At 40.3% G+C, this 22,555-nt stretch overlaps 1 long non-coding RNA gene across 1 annotated transcript; it reads left to right on the top strand.

Moving 5' to 3' along the window:
• Positions 1-2,741: 2,741 nt before the first annotated feature.
• LOC123377172 lies at positions 2,742-22,379 on the top strand. The gene is made up of 3 exons (XR_006582117.1): positions 2,742-2,902; positions 5,528-5,654; positions 22,246-22,379. It is a non-coding gene; the product is annotated as an uncharacterized LOC123377172 (long non-coding RNA).
• Positions 22,380-22,555: the final 176 nt, after the last annotated feature.

Raw genomic sequence — 22,555 nt, 5'->3', positions numbered from 1 at the left:
GATGGGCAGGAATGGTGTCCCTAGCCTCTGTTTGCCAGAAGCTGGGATTGGGTGACAGGGCATGGATCACTTGATGATAACCTGCCTGTTCATTCCCTTTGCAGCATCTGCCATTGACCATTATCAGAGGTCAGGATACTGGGCTTGATGGACCTTTAGTCTGGCCGTTCTTATGTTCCTAAATTACTTAGGTGCCTTTGAAATTCCTGCCTGTAGTTCCTGCACTGCAGATCAGGCTGTTCAAAATCAGCTGGATATGACATGTGAGAGTCACCAACAGATAGGGGTAGGAGGTGAAGATGTACACAGCTGATTGCAATAAAATCACACATTTTCTTAGTGAGCCATAGAGATATCTTGAGGGTTCCGTCCTGGGCAGGATCCAGGCAGCCTGGGGCCATAGGCAGCCTGGGGCCATAGCCACCCAGGAAATGTAGGACTGCAAACTTGCAGCTCTGCAGAGCCCACTTCTAAGCTGCACCCAGAATCCAAATCTCTAGCCCAATGCTCAAGAAAGCCTCTCAGGCCTTGGGATCTTAATGACCTTACCTTGCCATTAAGATCCCAGGTATGTCCAGACAACTGTTTAGGGACATCCCATAGCCACTGACCCTACAGCCCTCGACTTTTTGCTAAAAGACCCCATCCAGCCTAGTACTTGGTACAGGGATTTGCAGGGCACTGCCCTCATCTATCTGTTCTCCCCCAGACAGTGGAACTGCACAGTCCAGCCGAGCCTCTCTCCTCCTAGTCCACTAAAATGCTGGAGTGGGTGCATGGTTCCCCCAGCTTAAGAGCCAGAGCAACAGGAGAGGACTGGAGTAGCAGTCTGAAGCCTCTCTTCTCTTAGGCAGGCCTGAAAATGTCCTATAATAGGATTTATTTTTTTACTATTGTCAATAATTATGGTCAAGGGAACGGGCAAGTCGATTTTGTGCCTGGGCTGGTAAATTTTCATGGCATATTTTCAGGGCTGACTCCATATCGCTTTCTGATCTAAAAATGCAACACTGGAGAAAAGCAATTAGCTCTAGGTGTTTTTATTTATTGATTTGTTTATTTATTGATTTTGTTGCTGTTCTCAGGATTCCCAAGAGTGAAACATGCAAATGCCAAATTCTGTGAATTTATATCTTGAAAACATACAGTGCCATCTGTGGTTTGGTACAGCTCCCATCAGCAAACAAATGTTGGAGTAGTTCAGTACAACAAATACTTCCTTTTACCTGGGTCCCATGTTTCTGATATCTTGCTGTGTTTACTAATATTTATTTATTTATTTAGCATGAAGAATGGCTGGGAATGATATCAAAAGACTGCGACTCTGTGGTGGGTAACAGCCTTGCCAGAATTCAACTTTCAATAGGAACTTTAAGAACCCGAATCCCTCCAGGTGTAAAGAAAAAATTCTCTTTGCATACAGAATCTAATTCTCAGGATCTCACAGACTGCGGCCAGACCTTATGCCTTCTGTCCATTAGCGGTCTTGCCTGGCCTAATGAATCTGTTTTTCCTTCATCACATGAAGCCATGGTAGCTATCAAGTGCATTACTCTGGATCATATCTCAGCCATGCTGCCATTACAAACCATTGTTACTGGACCTCAGAGTATGGACTATCCAGCTTAAATATATTAATGAAGTTTATTTGGTTAAAACCAATGCCACTTGAAAGAGAAACTTTGGGCCAATATTTTAGGCCTGGCTTGACATGAGTAATTGGACATGGGTGAGGCTTTATTTTTTGGGAGACCGGATTAGGGAGGTAAATAAATTAGCAGTCTTGAAACAGAATGTCCAAACTAGCTAAGATAAAGGGGAACACTCAGGGAACTATTTATAATGGACAACGGATAAGATAAGTCAGAAATGTAAAGAGCAAGCTGTACATAGCCAGTGCGTGGACAGAGGATTGATTCCTACAAAGAAACTAAGCCAAGCCCAAAACATGTGATGTGATGTATAGTAAATGCAATGTCTTGTGTAAATGTACACAAAGGAAGAGGTTTGCTGTGTAACTTTGGATGTGTGGTACACCCTATACCCACCTACCATGCTTGAATCTGATCAACTCAGTGTAGCTTTGTTGTATGCCAAATAAAGGGACCTGAGGGATAAAACTGGAGTTGAACTGAGTTCTTGAGGAACAGAGCGGAAGAGGTCTCAGAGGAACCCCAACAAATATCATTCCTGCACCTGAGCTGAGCTCAGAATAGGGACTGAGGGAGAGGTGTAAAGGTAGCTTAGGCCATCTTTCTGCCTACCCTATGCTGGGACTGCCAGTAGCTGGTTTGGCCGGGGACACAGAGTAGAGCAGCTGCCACTAACTTGTCTTCAGCTACCAACATCTCCTATGGCAATGCCCCAGCCATGCAGCCCTCCCTCCCAGAAATGCCCCTTGCAAGCTTCTGGAACTCCAGCAGGGGATGGCATGCAGCCATTTACGCTGCCTCTGTGTCTGCTAGGGAGGTCCCTACATTGGGGAATTCCTCAAAGAGGCCTTTATGGCAGCTTTATGGCTACTTTATATCAGCAGAGCTGATGGGCAAATGTGAATTGGTCTCCTTTAAGAGTAGTGATAGAACCCAGCATAGCAGTAGTGTGAGACAACTGTTATTGCATCACAACATCTGGGCTTGTGACTAGGGCAGCTGCTCATGCCGACTGTTGGGAGTCATGGCAATACAGAACAACCAGGTGGCAGTTGGGGTAGCAACGTGACACTTTGAGAGTTACTAAATCAAATATTAAACAATGGCTTTTACGTTGAAATGTTTCAGAATTCCAGGACAAAAACCAGGGCAGATGTGAAGAGAACAGTTTCCTGTATCATGGTGCTGGAAGAACTATTACAAGTTGACTTTCTCCTGGTGCTCATGTGCTATATTTGCTTTGCATAAGAGTAGGTATTTTCTTTCTTTCTTCCATTTATATCATGCTTATCCCTATGGTAAGTTGAGGTCTGAGCTGTATAGGCACAGGCCAAAGTGTGAGCGGAGTGTGAGTGCATGGAAAGATAATGAAATCAAGACGCGAGAATTTCTAGCTTGTTGATGATTTTACTCAGGTGTCAGCTATGTCAAAACACAGTGGACTAACTAGTTTCCTTTATGTTTGGACTCATTTAGTTAATTTCACTGTCAGTTCCTTTTGTATTTAGCCATGTCTGCACTTAAAGCTTGCAGCGGCACAGCTGTAAGATCGCTCGCGTAGCCCCATTATGCTGATGGGAGAAAGCTGCCCTGTTGACATAATAAAACCAACTCAATGAGCCACAGTAGCTGTGTTGGTGGGAGAACGTCTCCCACCGACATAGTGTCGTGCAAACAAGTGCTTATGCTGGCAAAGCTTATGTCTCTCAGGAGTGTGTTCTTTCAGACCACCGAGTGACAAAAGTTTTGCCAACATGAATGCTAGTGTAGACATAGAATCATAGAATCATAGAATCTCAGGGTTGGAAGGGACCTCAGGAGGTCATCTAGTCCAACCCCCTGCTCAAAGCAGGACCAAACCCAACTAAATCATCCCTGCCAGGGCTTTGTCAAGCCTAACCTTAAAAACCTCTAAGGAAGGAGATTCTACTACCTCCCTAGGTAACCCATTCCAGTTCTTCACCACCCTACTAGTGAAAAAGTTTTTCCTAATGTCCAACCTAAACCTCCCCCTCTGCAACTTGAGACCATTACTCCTTGTTCTGTCATCTTCTACCACTGAGAACAGTCTAGATTCATCCTCTTTGGAACCCCCTTTCAGGTAGTTGAAAGCAGCTATCAAATCCCCCCTCATTCTTCTCTTCTGCAGACTAAACAATCCCAGTTCCCTCAGCCTCTTCTCATAAGTCATGTACTCCAGCCCCCTAATCATTTTTGTTGCCCTCCGCTGGACTCTCTCCAATTTATCCACATCCTTCTTGTAGTGTGGGGCCCAAAACTGGACACAGTACTCCAAATGAGGCCTCACCAGTGCTGAGTAGAGGGGAATGATCACATCCCTCAAACTGCTGGAAATGCCCCTTCTTATACAACCCAAAATGCCATTAGCCTTCTTGGCAACAAGGGCACACTGTTGACTCATATTCAGCATAGTAACCCCTAGGTCCTTTTCTGCAGAACTGCTGCCCAGCCATTCGGTCCCTAGTCTGTAGCAGTCCTTAGAGACCTTATTCTGCTCCAGTCTTGGTCAGTGGGAGTTCTGCCATTAACTTAGATGGAACGAGATCAGGGCCGAGCACAGTGTTGCAATGTTTGGGTTGCAAGAACTACAAGAGAATACTTATTTCTTAATAAAACAAAATAAAGCCCTAGAGATGGGCCCCAACTAAAACCTGAAGTCACAAACTCCCTAACTTTGGGAATGTTCCAGTGTGGATCCAGATCTCCTATTTCCCTCATGAAAAAAGGAAAAATTGTCTCATTGGAAGTTAAAAATACTGTTCACAGAAATATTTTCATTGGTCTTAAGTTTCATAAAGGCTTTTATAAAGCTAAGGCCATAAAACCAAACCCACATGTAGGGGCTGTCAGGGTCCAGATCAGCTAGGACCAGCGGCTGGCCTGCTCCCCGTGTAACTTCACTGCTTGGCAGCCTATGAGTGCAGCTGCACTGCCTGGGAACTGATGGCGTAGCCACAGCCCCTGACTTGCTGCTCGGCCTGGCTTATAGGCCTGGCTGCCACAGTAGATCAGTGGCTGCCCAACGCGTCCCATGCCTGTAGCTGCACTTGCCCTTGTTTCAGTCCCTGCTCCCGTCCTGCTACTGGCTTCAGTTCCTGGCTCTGCCTCTGGCTGACCCTCTGGCTCTGGCATTTGGCTTCTGTGCCTCCAGTACTGACCCTTGGTTTGCTCCTGGATTCTTAGTTCAACCACTAGGTCTGACTGCCCATGGGTAAAGACTCCTGTACCTATGTAGATTCTATTAAGATTAATGGAGCTCTGTGTGCGCATGTGAATCTGTCTATGTGGATCCATGTGAAGGATCACGGATTAAATTTGGGCCGAGTTTGACCTGACAATGTCGTTCATGCTGTTCAGCTTCTCTGGTGCTCTTTACTCAGAGCACTTATTATCAGCAACTTCAGTGAGCACACTCTGGCGGCTTTAGAGTTGCTAACATATAAAACGGAAAGCTCTCTAAACTTTCTAATAAAAGAAATACTTTTGTGCTTAGCCTTTAATGTATCTAAAGAAAACTGATTTGTTTAGGTAAATTTGGGATCTTTTGTAAACTTTGAATATGGTCTAGCTGGTGCCGTGTGTATTTTTCATCTTAAGAGACAGCAGGAGTTCATTGCCAAATTGGCTGCCTGCCTTCTGTTTCATTGACCTCTTTGCTTTCTTTTTAGAAAATGTAAGTAGCTCTAAAATGTTTATAATTCCTTAAGGAAAATGTGCTTTGGTGTTATATATTGTAAGAAGCGTTCACTAATTTAAGAAAGGAGACTTATTCAGCTAAATTATCTCTTCACAGTTCAACTTTTTATTTTTATTATCATTTCTGTAGCAACTTAAATGTATATGGAACTTTACAGGAATAAAAGAAGACCTGGCCCATATCCTCAGAAGCTTCCAATCTCAGGCCCTGATCGTACGAACACTTAAGCATATGTTTTTGCTTAATTCCCAGTAGGATTAATGGATCTGCTCACATGGGAAAAGGTAAGCACATGTTTGCTTAAATGTTTGCCCACACAGGTCTTAAGTTAGGTTATATACAGATGAAGGACTGAATGCATCATAAAATAATTGTAAAATGTCACTTTAATATGGAATGCTATTGGTTTTAAAATTTAACAATATAATAGCTGGGGCATAGATTCTTGTGAACATTGAATACAACCTTCTATCTTCTTCCCAGGGCAGAATTTGGTGGTAATTATATGAGTTATTATTGAGGTTAATTGTATTACTGTGGAAAATATGGGGTTATTAGTGTGCAAGTGGTTTCAGCAGGGATTCTGAATCTATAAGGAAAGCAGGATTGGCTCTCTTGATATTGCATCCCACTATCCCCGCCCTTTCCTTTTATTGTACTTTTTAAGAGATTCTCTAACTGCTTGTATATGTGTGTGTGTTTTCGATTTGGTTCATCTGCAGGGTTGCTGAAGGCAGCAGGGAAACACAACAGATACATTGTGATGACACTCAGAACAGTTTTCACAATCATTATTTATTTATTCATTTCCAGTAGTGCCACAACATGTCAAGTGCTGTAAAAATTCCCCCAAAACACAAAAGTGCCATCTCTTTCCCCCAAAATGCATTGACAAAGGGAATGAAACTAGTATTGAAAGAAGGCAGCGAAACTGCAAGTGGTGATTCACTCTTTGATTACCGCTATAAGGCCTGATTCTGCACTCCTTACTCAGGAAAATGCACATTGACTTCAATGCCTATTTTTAGAGTACTACTGCTTGCAGCTGTGTCCCTGAATTCAGTTCATTGAATTGCCACATAATATAGCAGGAGAAACCCTGCGGATAGGAACTGGAGGAGTAGGTAAGAATCCTGGGTTAGTACTGGAATCAGTGACACGGTTTGGTACGTTGCTGAAATTAGTGAGTGTTGACACGGTCACCTGACTGCATTTTCAAACCTCTGAGGTTTCAGAACCATTTTATAATACACTGCAGTGCATGCCCTCTCATCTCTTATTGCTAAATTATTAAATACTGAATTAATTTTAGAGCAAAGCTACATGTAACTTGACTGTGCATGACTTATGCAACCTACTTAGACAATTCAATTTTTTTGTAACAATGTTGCTTATCCATATTTTACATGTTATCACTGGAAATGTCTCTTTGTTTTTCTCCTTCTGTGGGAAGTGCTTAGACCTTATAGGCTTAACAGAGCCCTCGGATAAATTATTTAACTGGAAAATCATATTTTATGTAGGTAAAAGTGTGGATTTCCACCTTCCATTCCAAGCCTTCTACACAAGTAATACGAGAATTATGTAGAAGTGAACAGGATTTCTTTGTAAAACTAAACTGCTCTAATGTGTTACAAAATCATGTTAGTTACACATACGCAGCATTGATTAGTGTACTTCTGTATTGACTGAAATTGTGCATATGTTTGAAATAAGTTAACTTTAGGAACAGAACACTTTGCATTCATGGTCTATAAGTTAAGATTTCTAAAACTAGCTCGTGGATTTAGCCCCACAAATTCCACTGATTTTTATTTATCGGGAGCTGTGTGGTTAAATCCTCAGGTTGACTTTTAAAAGCTCAACCTTTGTGCTTTTCCTCTGAATATTTCAAAGTATTTGGACAGACAGGTGAGTATTTTTACTACTATGTTGCAGGGGGGTAAACTGGGGCACAGCAAACTGACTTCTCCAAAAAGGGAGAGAAAAGCTTCTCAGAGCTGCTGCATTTGGCCCTGATTCTGGTGTCATTGAAACCAGTTCCTGAGTCAGGAATAGAATCTAGGTCCTCTAACTCCCAGTCCTAGCCTCTAACTACTAGAGAATCTGCACCTCTGAATCAGTTTGTCAAAAACTTCAGAGGAAGGTGAACTTTTAAAAATATTGGAATGGCTGACAGAGCCAAAGTTAGTATTTTTTTATGAAATGTTTAAAGCCAGACATAAATATGTGAGAGAGCTGAGCTGCTCAGTCACCTGGAGTTTATGACTTGACTCTGAACCATTCATCTCATCAGGAGCCAGTCTTTGATTATAGTTTCATATTTCAGTTAGACAGTATTGTTGTTTGATGACAATACAAGTGGGTTTTAGTAGAGCAGAACAGAGTCTTTGGCTCAGAATTAGTCAGAATCAAAACTGCTTCCACAAACTGGGCTGGTTTTTTAGAAATGTGGAGTGTGCTCCCCCACCACTCCATGATACTTTCATTGAAGCAAGACAGTACGACAGATTCTGCCACTCCTACTCACATTGAGAAGTCCCTTGCACCATGCATAGCCTCACTGAAATCAACGTGAGAGAGGATGGCAGAAGATGGCCTAACATTTTCTGCACTACTTGGATGTCAGGGAAATTTTAAGACAGTTCTTGGTGATTAGTTTTAAGCTGAGTTGTCACTTCATGGTAGTTGTATGGATTGTCTCACATGGTATTTCTTCTGGTTTCCTGAAGGACTGAGACAAGTATTCTAAAGGTTAGAAGCTCCATTTTCACCCAGTTTTTCAGTGGGTGAGGCTGCCTTGATTGAGTTCTCTTTGAGCCAAGTTCAGGAATCAAAGCAAACCTCAAACTCTCTATTTCACTAGGCTCTGGAAATAAGGGGCCCTTTGTTACAATTTCTTTACAGTTACCAGAACCTGTCTTGCTCTCATATTATAACCTACCCAGCAAATCAGAGCCTTGCAATACCATCTTCTGGAATTCTTAGTAGTTATTTCCAGCAAACTGCTTTGCTTTACAATACTTGAGATTCCAGGGACTCAATGCCTACTGTGTGGGATAGGCATGTTTATGTATATAAATCGAAAGAAATAAGAGTGTATACAGTCAATAAAACTGTAATGTTCTATTATCATTATTTTACACAAATCAGAAAGCTGTCTGCTGTAGTTCATGAGTTCTCTCAAACCTTCCATAGCATGCACCACATATTCGTAGACATTGTTTTTAAGCTTTCTGGGTTGTTTGCACAGACAATCCTCAGCTATTCCAGAATACTGTGGCCTTAGTTTTAAGGAAAGCTTCACCTTTAGAATTCCATTGTGATTTCCACAACTGCATCTGAATTTTGATAACCCATTCCTCTTGATCAACTTAAAAATATACTATGCATTTTAAGTGAGACATATTAGTTACATTTTCCATTCAGTATTGCTTTGCTGACTCAACTGTAAACTTTAATATTGTTTTTATATTCTGGATATTTTCATTTAAAAGCCACTGCCCCCTAGTAATCACTCATGACCAGACAGGACTTCATAGAAGCCATACTAGTTTAATACTACCTATTAACCATCAGCCTCCCTATTTCCATTTACCATGCAAGCCACAGGGTAAAGTAATTACATTCGAGAGACACTTGTTTTTGATGCCACTCTTGATTTAAAGCCCCAAGTAATTACATTTAATAAAATCCACAACTCATAAACAAGCTATTTTGTTGTTCATTTTGCATAGTTCAGCAGTTATCTTCATACTCTGCTGTCCATGCTATGTTTTCCTGTACCAGCTACACATCTTAGAAGATCTTTACCAATCAAATTCTGTGTTCATTGCTTTGTTGACCTACATGTATATTCTTTTTGTAAGAGCTGAATATATTGATAGCTGATTTCTTGGATACACTCAGATCAGAACAACTTGTTCAATTAATTCTGATGCCTAATAGCACTCCTTACTATAACTGGTCCTGCAAGGTCAAAATGTGGGAAGGAAATTCACAGGACTGGGCATGTCCATATCAGTGTCTGGATGTGTGAAAGTTGAAGATGTGCCTTTGCAGCCTAAAGGGTGGTGTCCATACAACTTGACCGAGTCCACAGTATGCCAGTTCTAGAAATCCTATGGCACAACAAAGATATGAAAAGTCAGTTCAGGGAAACAATAAGCAAGGATTTGACAAGAATGTATTCCCCTTCATAGAAAGCAGCAAAGAATAAGCTTTGTGTAAGACTTGCAAAAGGAGCTTAGCTGAACTCCAGTCCAGTAATATCCTGCAGAGCAATACACAGAACCTTATGCTAGATGTACTGAACTGGAGCAGTTTATTGCTAGAGTCGCACCCCAGGAGGATTTAAGTACTAACCCCAGTCTTGTTATGCTGAGCTGGGAACTCACGAGTAATGCATGCTAGTAAGGATGTAGTTAACCTTTCTATTGCACAAACGGAAATAGTTGAACATGTAACGCAAAATGCTAATTGGGCACTGCAGTATTATAGCCAGGGTTCTTCATAGTCATCATTAAAATATGCCCAAACCTAGTCAATTATATATCTCAATTATGAGACTCCACAATTCAATTTTCAAAGCAAACAACCATTTTATCTGAAAATTTGGCTGGATCAACAAACCAGACAGTTCAGTCAACAAATTATGTAACTCAATCCCCAAAGTATATGGGGAAAAGTAACTACTGCCATAATGTATGCAGTCTGATCATTACAGTTTGGACACATTTATTGAACTAGTAGAATATGTGCTTGGGAATGGAATGACATGGCATCTCATAACACAAGGATCAATAGAGCACTTATGCCATATGAATCCTTAAGATGATGGTTTATCTTTGAGCTGTTTTCTAGCTGGTATATTATCTCAAACCACTCAGACAAGTATCCTGAAAAAATAAAGAACCCTGAAGATTATGATTCAAGAAAGTTTAGTTTCATCTCTGAATAATAAATAAAATCCTTTTGAAGATATTATGCATGCATTTGAACAGGCATAAAGATTTTATCTGCTAATTTAGAAGAATGTGAAAATAAGAGTTTGATTTCCTTTCACTTATGTTTAAGCGAACACTATTAACTGTGCAGTTAACTGTCCAGGAAGGGAGAAAAAAACCCTGACATACCATTTGAGTCTCAGATGTAGCTTTTGTTGTCTCAGGAGGCTAACCAGGAAGGCAGAGCAAAGGAACTGTGTAACCACAAAAATATGAAAGAGAAACTTTTGGACTGTACATATATGAATTTCCATTGCATATGTTAGACATGTTACTGATCTCTTAACTGATCATTAATAATTAGAATCACTTGTAGATGACTTTATTCATTTCCAATTCCAAAAGATAAACTGGAATATTAAAAGAAAAGCTTAAATGTTCTTAACCAGCTACTTGCTGACCAATATACTAAATAGTTTGATTCAGCTCAGTTGCACATCTCTGCTATACTCTTTCCAGAAACCTACTGGACTTTGAAAACCTGGATATAAATGAATTCTCATAGTTATCTAGTACTAGGCTTCTTAAAATCAACATAATGTTTTTTCTAAGGTGCACATTATTTCTCAATCATTGTGCAATGACTTTGCTGGCACTCAGTTTTGGGACCAAACTTAGCAAGTAAGTGGACACAACTCTCATTTAAACAAGCGAGTCGTTGTTGTGCCTAATTATACCAGGGTACATTTAGTCTCTCCTCCATAAGGATGACCTGCAAGAAGATCAGTTTCTTTGCCAGTAGAAATTATTTGTTCGGATTAAGGAAGGGGAACCATGCTGAGTGAGTTTTCAGTATTTTAAATAATAGGAAACATATCCATGCTACTGTTAATTCCCAAAAATGGGCACTAGCAATATACATTTTATTTAACCAAATTATATTTTAATAATTCTCTATAGAAGATTTACCTCAATGTACTAATGTGTTGATATCAATATACATACATAGTAGAACTATTTATATATTCATCACTGTATTCCCTCTGATATATTACTTCCCTTCCCTAAACAGCACTTTGTTGCAAAACTGTTCTGTCTTCAGATTTTTCACTCTTCTCTACTGGTTTCCATTTCTCTTGGTCTTTTTGCATTTCTAAATCCTAGTAATCTTTCGACATCCAGTATGATGACCATCTCCTGAACATTTTTTCTTCTATGGGTTTGTATCTTTACAAACCTGCTCGCTACAGTATGATTAAGAGTTTTTCCATCTTCCATTCTCATTCTCATCAGTCCTCTCAGCTTTCCATTTCTTCCCCCTACTTTGCTCTTAGCAGTAAATATCCTTATGATATTTACAAGACAAATAATATTTGAATATTTCTTTTGGTTGATATTTCCATTGGAAATATCACAAGCAGTCATGTTTCCATGATATTTCCATTGACATTAACATCAGCAGAACTACATCCAACAGGGTTTGGAGGGCAAAAATGAGAGTTCACTGAAAACGTAGTGTGTTCACCTTGACCCTTTTTATTTAAGAGCTTGACAAATGAAAGCAGTAAAACAAACACAATTAATTTATTTGTTTTTATTCTGATGGAGAACTAAAGCAAGTTTACCTCTTGCAGACCAAAATTTATATGTGTCTTTAGCAAGACAACAGTCTAGATCATTGAGATTTGGATTTTATTTTGAATTAAGGCAGGCGTTCTCAAACTGGGGATTGGGACCCCTTGGGGGTCATGATATTATTATGTGGGGGGTCACGAGCTGTCATGTTCCATCCCAAACCCCGCTTTGCCTCCAGCATTTATAACGGTGTTAAATATATAAAAAAGTCTTTTTAATTCATAAGGGAGGTCGCACTCAGAGGCTTGCTATGTGAAAGGGGTCACCAGTACAAAAGTTTGAGAATCACTGAATTAAGGTAACAGATGACCTTTTTTAAAGGGTGGTTTTTATTACAGGATTTATCAAAATGTGAGGAAGATTTGAAAGTTTGATCCAGTTGGCTCTCAAGCTTCTTACTGATGTCAGAGATGATCTGTACCTGCTGATAGTGGGCAGGGGGACAGAGTGAGGGTAGTGGCTTCAGCAGATGTTACTGAACATGCTCAGTCCATGTGAGCATGCTCAGTAAAAGCAAAAGCAGCAAATCTGGGGGGGGGAAGGGGGAGCACATGACCCCACATGCTCCCTCCCCACATGCTGTCTCTGGTGGTGATTACTGTATTTATTTTAGTTTGAGGGTCAAGATTTTCAAAAGGTAGCTATTGATTTTGGGTGCCTCAAGTTTTGGGTTCCTAACTTGAAACACCTTATAGGGACCTGATGTTAGAACGTGCTGAGTACCTACCCTTTGAACATGTTTTTATGACTGCTGTTATTATGGAGATGACATCCTTTGTGTGTCAATCTACAATGAATGTGCCATTTGGAGTCTCATGAAGCTGACCAGGTAGGTAGAGAAACTGTGTAACCAAAAATATATGCGAGATAAATCTTGGACTCATGCCTGTGATTTTCCAGTGCATATTTTGACACACCTCTTATTGTGAGGTTCTTTGGTCTGTGATGTGCAGGCAGTCAGATTAGATGATCAGGATGGTCTCTTCTGGCCTTAAAGTCTGAGTCTACGATCTTAACTATTAGAATCATTATATGCTGATTCTACGATCATTAATTATTAGAATCACTCTCAGATTGTTCAATATTAATGTAATAGTGCTAAAGATAACATGGACCATTAAATGAAAAGCTAAATGTTCTTAACCAGCTACTTGATCATTAAACTGAAAAGATTTTCAGATGCAGCTCCATTGCACACCGCTTCTATCCTCCTTCCAGAAGAGAAGCCTACTGGGTTTTGAAGGCCTGGATATGAAAGAAGTCTTGATAATTATCTAGTACATCAGGTCCTTTAAAGTGCCTCAGGATGGACATCTACAACTACTAGTCACTTTTTAAAATCTTGGCCTGGATTGTCTACAGTTTAAATCCTGTTCTCTATTTTTTCAACATTTGGGCACCATCTGCTGTGAAGGGAGAATGTCATGAGCATTAGCTAGAATAGTGAGTACCCAGATTGGCAGTTGCTATTGAAAAGAGAGTATCTCCTCTACAGTTACTACACCTTGGTATCTGAGAAAATCAGAGTTATTTGTACAGCTCCCTCAAAAAAAGTTGTTTCCATTTTGTAGGGGTTGAAATGAACAATTAAAAATGAAATAAGTCATGATCTTTTAGTTCCCCCTTCTGTTGATTTTTCTGTTTTCCCCTTCCCCCTGTCTTGTCACTTAATAGTGCTCAGACTTGGATTTCCCCACCCCCACACATTTCCCCACCCCCTGTTTTCCCCCTTCTTCCACTCTGTACCTTTTCAAAATGTCTCCAACTTTAGAACAGACACAGAGTGGTAGAGTGACCAGCCTGTAAGAAGACTTTAAAATGTTTTGTGTTTTGAGAAATAAAACAAGAAACATTTGAAATGAAATGAAACATTTTTTATTTCATTTCAAAATTTCCCATCAAGAAGAATTTTTCAGCCAAAGTCATTTTCAATTACACCCTTTGATTTTAGCAGGAAAAATTGTTGGTTGAAAATTTTCAAAAGCTTTTGTAGTTTGGGTGGTTTTTTCAAACTTAGATATGGTAACCACAGAGAAATCTCAACTTTGTTTTTTTAATAATTTTCATAAAGAAAAATTAAAAAGATAAATGACGTATAGGTTGTCTGTTACTAAATACTGCACATTTCGCAGGATATCCAATAAAATTGTGCAATTACACAATTTTAAATCTTATCAGTGTTGCAAAAGAAGATAATACAAAATCAAATAAAATTACAGAGACATAACATGGTAGGATGGGGGTGACAATAATGATTAAAAAAATACACAAATAGGGAAGGAGGGAATGGAGGGCAGAAAGAGGGAGGGGAGAGGTCAGATGGAACAGAAATCTGGCATTATTTAAGCTATCTCAGCATTCGTTATCCAAATATATTGAGATATAGGATCCAGATTTCTTCTCTTTCATATAATTGCTGTCTATGTCGATAAGCTATTCTTTCTTTCACTGCTCCCTCAGACACGTCTGAATATCGCTGCTCTTTCCTGGACATAAGCTTACTCCTCCATTTGTGTAAAATCATCCACTTGGTAATCCTTGCAGCCACCAAAACACAAAATCTTTGTGGTGGAATTAAACCACGTCAAGGTTTCTATGCTGGATGGCAATAATTTGTGGCAATGTATTATTTTTGAAAAATTGATCCAAAGCATCTATGGAGGAGGTGTCTAATTTGTGCAGATCTTTATACACATTAAATAAGTCCTCTTCAATATCTTTAGTGATGTACATAATTTACCATGTTTATCATGTATGACCGTGATTTTGCATGCAGAGGTCCCTTGTCTGAGGCGGTTTTCCAGCTTTTTCACACAATTCCCAGAAGTCCTACCTGAGTTGAAACAGGGCAAATTCAGCCCGCACTGAGTGCAGCTTATTGAGTTCATATCTACAATTAATCAGAGGTTGCAGCAAATCTGCAAATGGATCTGTGGCATAAGACAAATTGAGCTCTTTTACTTTTATCTGTAGGACTATCATTTTTTCCATGTTCCCTCTTCTTGACAGATGCAAAATGTATAATTCTATCCCTCAAATAGGTTTTGAGTGGCTCCCACAGTAACCTGTTAGAAGATGTTGAGGGTTCATTTGTCTCCAGGCACAGGCTAATTTCTTGTTCAAGAAAAGTTTTGAAATGGGGATCTAATAAGTGAAGAATTAAATCTCCATCTACATGGCTGTTTCTGACCCGGTCTGTTGCTATTTGAAGAGTTATAGGCACATGATCAGAGATGGCAGTTAGTTAATTCTGTAATTGACTCCTCCATTAATACAAGTCCCTGGGAATCAAAAAGAATTCTCTAGAGGAACAGGGGCTACCCTATAGAATAGTCCTTACCCATTGGATGTATAAAATGACAGTTATCGCATAGTCCCTGATCTTCAATGTACAGCTCCAGAGCCATTCTAGTTTGGTTGGCTTATGAGCCTGAGGCCAAGATTTGTCCACAGAAGGATCAAGCACCTCATTTAAAACCAAGTAGGGATATGGTGTTCTCTCTCTCTCTATAACTTAGTAAAAACCTATGAAAGGTTTCAGGATCATCAAGGTCAGGCTCATACATATTAGCAATGATTTGTTCAGATCAATGTCTGGTGACTTTAAGGATTAAAAATCTGCCTTGATCATCTGAAAGTGACTCAGACTGTTACTGCCAGTGCTTTATGGAAGAGGATGGCTACGCCTCTGGATTTGGATCAGAAACAGCAAGACCCTGCTTTTCCTATTGAGTCACGTTCTAATTTAGCAGCCTCATTTGCGGTCAAGTGTGTCTCTTGCAAAAGCACTACATCTGCCTTTGGTTTCATTAATAATAAGTATACTTTTTTTTCTTTTAATTGGAGTGTTGAGACCCTTTTACATTCCAGGGAATAAAATTAAGATTCAGGATCCCTTTGGATTATTTTTGTACGTGTAGTCTTACAAATGAAGGTGTTTGTACAATTTGTTCTATTACATATTGTCCTGCTTCCCACATAGAAACCAATGTGGGGAGGGGGGAGTCTATAGACGAAGTGTCTTAGACATTTATTCCACAGATTTTGGATTACACTGCAAGATGCTTTCCACTTGTCAGACTTCCAGGGAATAGGGAGGAGAGGGCTCTGGAGAGGAGGAAGGGAAGAACACAAAAAGCCAAGTTACAGCAAAAATATAAAAACATACAACTTATTTTACCAACCATAGTAGATCACAAAGAAAAGGAAACAATTATCAAACACTTCACGCTTTAAACAAAACTAAACCAACTAAACCAAATCCCAATGGTTGGGCTAGGGAGACATACTATCCAGGTCAGGAGCTCCACCATGATCCATGATTGAAATGATTATTTAACCTTTTTTTTTGCCATACTGCAAGGGATTAACTACATTGCAGGAGACAGAAAGGATGCATACACTCCACAATCATATTTCTTAACTTGGGATGTCAAAGATATGCCTGTATACTATCCCCTAATAGGTAAGCTTTTTCAGTGTGCCAAAGCAAACCCTAGAGAGTTGGTAATACAGCTTGGTGCACTGAGTGAGACGTGTGTTTATGGGAACTATTCTCCCAGGGCCACATGTTCCTCCTATTTTTAGTTTGCAACCAAACATTCAGTTTCCCCTTCCCCATATTAAATAAAAATAAAGCTTTTACAGGAGCAATCTAACAGTTTCCACAAATTGTAAATTATGGCACCAAAGAACACAACAAATAATTCAACTGAACAAGTGATGCTTCTATATTAACTTAATGTTCGTGTACTCGGGGTTTGAGCTTTTACAAGGTGTTAGGGTGGGGGAAAGGACTGCAGAGATTGAGGCGGGGATTCAGAGTGAGAGGGGTTGGGGAAACAAGGGGAAAGATATTAGGGAAGTAGCAGGTGGAGGAGGAAGGCATTAGGAGAGAGGTGCAGGAGACATGGAGGGAAATGGAGAAGCGGGGCAGGGTGAGAAGGAGCAAGCAGGAGGTGATAGGGAGAGCAGAAATCACTGTCTTTGTAGCTCAGCAACTCACATTGGTCTTCTTTTCTGCTCCATTGGTCATAGTGGGTACGGCTACATTGTTCAGCTCCCATGAAGCTTTCTGTGATGTCTTGCAGGGAGGAGAGCTGTCTCACACTTCCAGCACATGGGATGTTAAGCTGCTGGGCATTGAGAACCCCCAGGAATAAGGTATTTCCTACTGGTACCAAAAAGTGGAGCCCTCACATTTCTACAGAGCAACAGGGAGCTATGCTGCCCCCTACTGTTCTCTTTGGTGTACATAGGCGCTGAGCTCACAGTACTTGAATAATCACAAAGAAATGGTTCATGCTGATCTGTTCCTTTAGGGATGCTGTCAAATGTTTCATTAATTCCCGAGCAAAAACACAGGAGCAGGGATACTTAGTATTGCTAATACACAATTTAAATAAATCCTGTCCACAGTCACATGAGATCAGCTTGGAGTGAGGTCCTCTGCTGGGATGTTTCCCATTCAGCCATTTGATATACATGCCCCAAAAGTTAAATAATAATAATAATAATAAATAAAGGGATAAGCCTGGAGCAGAAGAGGTAACCCAAATAAGTATGTTAGTTAGTCACAGTAACTTGGTAAGTTCATAAATGCAGGTAGGGCAGACATGACAAGTGGGAAGTAAACTTGTCATAAAATAGAACAGGTACTCAATCAATGTAGGCTATTTAAAAATATTCTGCTTTTTATGGCTTTAGGAACAGATGCACTTCCTGACCAACCTTGACATGAAACTTAGCTGGGAGCTTTATTAAATATCTGAGCCCTTGCTCCTTGGCAAATTCCCTTGCTCTGCTAAAGCCTGATCTCTGTTCAACCACATCTTTTGCAAAATCTTGAAAAATTGTTATCTTATTTTGTGGCATCTCTCAAAACATTTTTCCCATGAGCTAGCTTCATTATTTATTCTTCTACAGTAAATCTGAGAAATTTGACAATCGGTGCATGAAGTTTGGCATTTGAGACTGGCTTAGGCACTAGGGACCTATTTGCTCTCTCTAAATCAAATTTAGAATCATCCAGCAGGCTGAGCAGTTCTGAAAGGAGCTGGGGAACAAATTCTAGTGGGCTGCCTTTCTCTGCTCCTTTAGGAACTCTCTAATTCTCAGTTTATTGTGCAGAGACCATCCCTCAGAAGAGGTCTGCCAATTTAGATTTAAGACAAGCAGGCCAGTGAGGCTTCTCTGCACCTGGGCAGAGAGCCCTTGTATCTGACATTCCACCAATGATATTCTCCCTTTGGCTTCATTTACCCACCCTGTCAGTGCTTGCAGAGAAGAGTTAATTGAGGAAGCAGCGGTCAGTTGCATTGTGGTCTTGATAGCGACTGTGCAGCAACTTTCTCCAGCAAGTCCATCATAGACACAGTGCGCTCAGTTGCAGCTATCTTTTTCAGGAGGTAGAGGACCTCCTTTCTCTTTGGTTTTTCAGCTACTTGTAGAGCTTCCAGTAGACAAATCTTTGTCTGAAGACTCTCCAGAGATTTGGAGGTATCTGTTCCTTGATTGGGAAGTGTCAATCAGGGGTCCTGGACTTGGAATGGAAATGGATATTAGCTGATGGCTCTGGAGCTCAGTGGATCTGTCCCTCCATGCCACACAACACCCACTGGCATTTGATAACCTGAAAGCTTGATTTTTTAATGGCAAATACTGTAATTTTAAGAAAAGTTTTTTTGTGAGATGGATCCCTTTGAATTACAAGATATAAGTAAGAGAAATAAAACCAAATAGGTTTACATCTCTGATTGAAGCAGCAGAAGTATAAGTGAATGCAAATATTTCATTTTATTCTTTAAAAGTTACTAAAGTTAAATCAGCAAAAAAGTCAAAACCACAGGTGCTCTAAATGACAAGCAAGTAATTAGGGACATGGGTTAGAACATGGGCCTTATCAAGTATAGTTAGGAATGTAGGATATGCAGTGCCAGATATGATCTGTATCTTGCCTCTACCAATGGTCAAAATCTTCTTTCAAAGAAAGACAAATCCCTTTCCCTACACTGAAATAATACATATAGGGTGAAATGCTTCCCCACTGGAGGCAATGGGAGTTTTGCCACTGACTTCTATGGGTTCGAGGTGTCGTCCATAGCCAATTGTACACAGCATGCTTTGGGTGTGGGATGGACACTTCCTTCCTGATACAAACAACATATAACTCTTAAACCCTGAAGCATGAGATTTGATTTCCTTATGTTAACATGCATAGCTATAGCTATTCCGGGAGAGGGAGAAGGAGATAACTCATTCCCTCCCAGAGGAAAAATCTGCAGGAGAAAGCCATGGAAGGTGAACATGTTCCTATTGCACAGATTCCTCTGAATTCTTCTGTTGTGTGGATGGGTTTATACCATGTGGCAGAATCAGAGAATCCAGCACCCAAATCCCATGATTGCATAGGATGTCCCTGTTCCTCTGCACTAGCTTCAAGGCCCTGGCCTGACTTCTCTGCAAGGATCTCAAGCCCAACAGAAAGGTCTTTTCAGAGTTTCAAGAAGGAGTCAAGGGGACCCTGTGGAATAAACACTATCCTTGGGAAAGTTCAGCGTCAGGGTCTGAATTTTGAGGTTCAGTTCAATGAATCCTTATTAGTACAAAAATAAAGCAGGAGTGGGTTTGCTAAATATGATTCTAATTGCTAATTGATTCTAATTGATTCATTTTTTCTCAGATTATATCTAATTTACCTTACATTAACAGAGACTAAACACAATTTTGTTTTAATATGTCATGTATTTTGTGCTCTAGACATCTATAAAACCTTGTGCAATTAAGCCCTTGACAATGTTGTTCATTATCAAACATATTATGCTCATTTTCTATCCACTTTTTATTGTTCAAATTATAAAACTTTAAACAGGAGAATTAGAGAGAACAGCAGAAAACAATCCTGAGGAAAAAATAAGCTTTCTATCTTGCTTTTGGGAAAGAAGAATGTCAGCTGCATGACCCTTGAAGATAATAAGGGGGATGGTGAACCTCAAAGTTCAAGAGGTTCACTTTGGAAGAGCACTGAAATAACATTGTCTGGGGCTTAATTGCATAAGGTTGAGAGATGAATCAGATCAGATCTTCTCCTGGGATGAAGGATGCCAGTAGAATATTGAAGCTAGGTCTGAGACTCATATCATGTGATGTGATCTTGGGGAAGCACCATGGGAAAGCAGGGGAGAAGAAATGGATGGGTCTTTTCTGGGAAAGAGTAGCCAGGAGAGGGTCCAGGGAAGGTTGAGCTAAGCTGTAACTTGATTTATGCTGCTTTTGATAAATATAGTAATTTTTTTTTAAAGTAGTCACTGTAACATGGAAAGGCTTGAGGAAAAGCTACAGGCCAAGGTTTTCCAAAGTGACAAGCGGTTTTGGAAGCCTCCATTCTTGGTTGTCAAACTTAAGATGCCTTTTAAAGAGCCTAATTTGCACAGCGTGGTGCTCAGCTCTTTCTGAAAATCAGGTCCCTTCGAGGTGTTTTAAGTTGGAGATGCAAAATGTAAGGCACTCAGAATCACTAGTCCTATTTGAACACCTGGGCCATAGATTTGAATGCAGCAGGAGAACCATGCACTGCTACAGACTAGGGACTGAATGGCTGGGCAGCAATTCTGCAGAAAAGGACCTAGGGGTTACAGTGGACGAAAAGCGGAATATGAGTCAACAGTGTGCCCTTGTTGCCAAGAAGGCTAATGGCATTTTGGGTTGTATAAGTAGGGGCATTTCCAGCAGATCAAGGGATGTGATCATTCCCCTCTACTCAGCACTGGTGAGGCCTCATTTGGAGTACTGTGTCCAGTTTTGGGCCCCACACTACAAGAAGGATGTGGATAAATTGGAGAGAGTCCAGCGGAGGCAACAAAAATGATTAGGGGGCTGGAGCACATGACTTATGAGGAGAGGCTGAGGGAACTGGGATTGTTTAGTCTGCAGAAGAGAAGAACGAGGGGGGATTTGATAGCTGCTTTCAACTACCTGAAAGGGGGTTCCAAAGAGGATGGATCTAGACTGTTCTCAGTGGTAGAAGATGACAGAACAAGGAGTAATGGTCTCAAGTTGCAGAGGGAGAAGTTTAGGTTGGATATTAGGAAAAACTTTTTCACTAGTAGGGTGGTGAAGAACTGGAATGGGTTACCTAGAGGTCAGGCTTGACAAAGCCCTGGCTGGGATGATTTAGTTGGGTTTGGTCCTGCTTTGAGCAGGGGGTTGGACTAGATGACCTCCTGATGTCCCTTCCAACCCTGAGATTCTATGATTCTATGATTCTATTTTTCAGTATGGAGGGAGTGTAGCCTTTAAGGCTTCAAGAAGACTAAGTGCAGATGGAAGGGATGCAGTTTAGGATTTGTAATGTAACAGCCAATTTAATAGCATGTCATTTGTTGTTCAGATGCAGGAAAATTGCTGGTTGTATAGTGCTGTAAACTATAGAACATGGCTCTCTGAAAAGCACTTACTACAGGTCTCCTTGAACATGTAGCTCCCAATTCCTGTAGTCTCACTATTAGTGGTTCCCCTTCCCTTGCTCCTTTCCCTCGGGGTCCTAACTCCCAATCATTTGAATCTAGAAACACAATAATAATGACTTTCCTATTACTGAGCCCTCCAGACTAGAGGAATGCTGAGACATTCAGTGAAAGGAAACCTCGGGCCCCAGGGCCTTTTGTTAATTAATGTTTGTGTGGTGCTTTGAAAAAAGAATGTTAAGCACCAATGAGAAGGAGGATAGCTCTACTGGGTTGCTTGTTGATTTGGCTGGTTTGTGTCAGCACAAACGTGTAATAAAATCACTGAACTCAAAAAAAGTTTCTGCCTGAAATGCCATCTCCTGGAGGACCCAAAAGGACTAGCCTGGAATATTAGGATGTTTCCTGACAATATGTAATGGTAAGTGTAGGGATGAGAAATGTCCAGAAAGAAAAATGGTTGGTGGCAATTTTGTTCACATGCATAGAAGAAATTCTACCAGTAACCATATCATGGTGCATGAATCATGTTAATGTTGCTTTTATAATTGTATAACACTATTAACCTACTTTATCCAGGCTGCAAGGTACTATTTGTAGTGTCAACAATGATTCATGGCATTTCATTTCATCACATGATCTCATGGGAAATGGCACAAGATTTAGTAGTGGGAATGGAAATCGTGTTTGTGCTATATATATGCAAATATTTTGAATGACTGTCCCATGAAAATTCAAAGAAGGATGTTACGGTTAAGGAATTATGATGTGGTGTTAAATTACACTCCAGGAAAGTGGAAATACTATACCCAGCCAATCTGTTTTCACAGGCTGACATAGAGAAAAAGACCAACAGTTACCCTTGGAGAAGAGACCTGTAGATGGAATTACAACTGTTGCTGTGCTCCCAATATTTCAACAAAGACAGCATAAAATCTAGAGGGGCAAAGATGTGCCTGAGGTAATGCATAAAACTCTTAGGGAGATTATTTGGCCATTCTTTAAAGTGAGTGCCTGAAATATGATTGTAATTTCAATTTTATAGAGTCATATCATTCCCATTACAAGCTGCTAAACATCAATAAGTACAGTCTTAATAGTCAACTGGCACATAAATATAACTCTTCTGCTTTCTTTTAG

This window comes from Mauremys mutica, chromosome 9, assembly GCF_020497125.1.
Source record: "Mauremys mutica isolate MM-2020 ecotype Southern chromosome 9, ASM2049712v1, whole genome shotgun sequence".
Taxonomy (NCBI): Eukaryota; Metazoa; Chordata; order Testudines; family Geoemydidae; genus Mauremys; species Mauremys mutica.
This window is presented reverse-complemented; position numbering and strand designations above follow the sequence as displayed.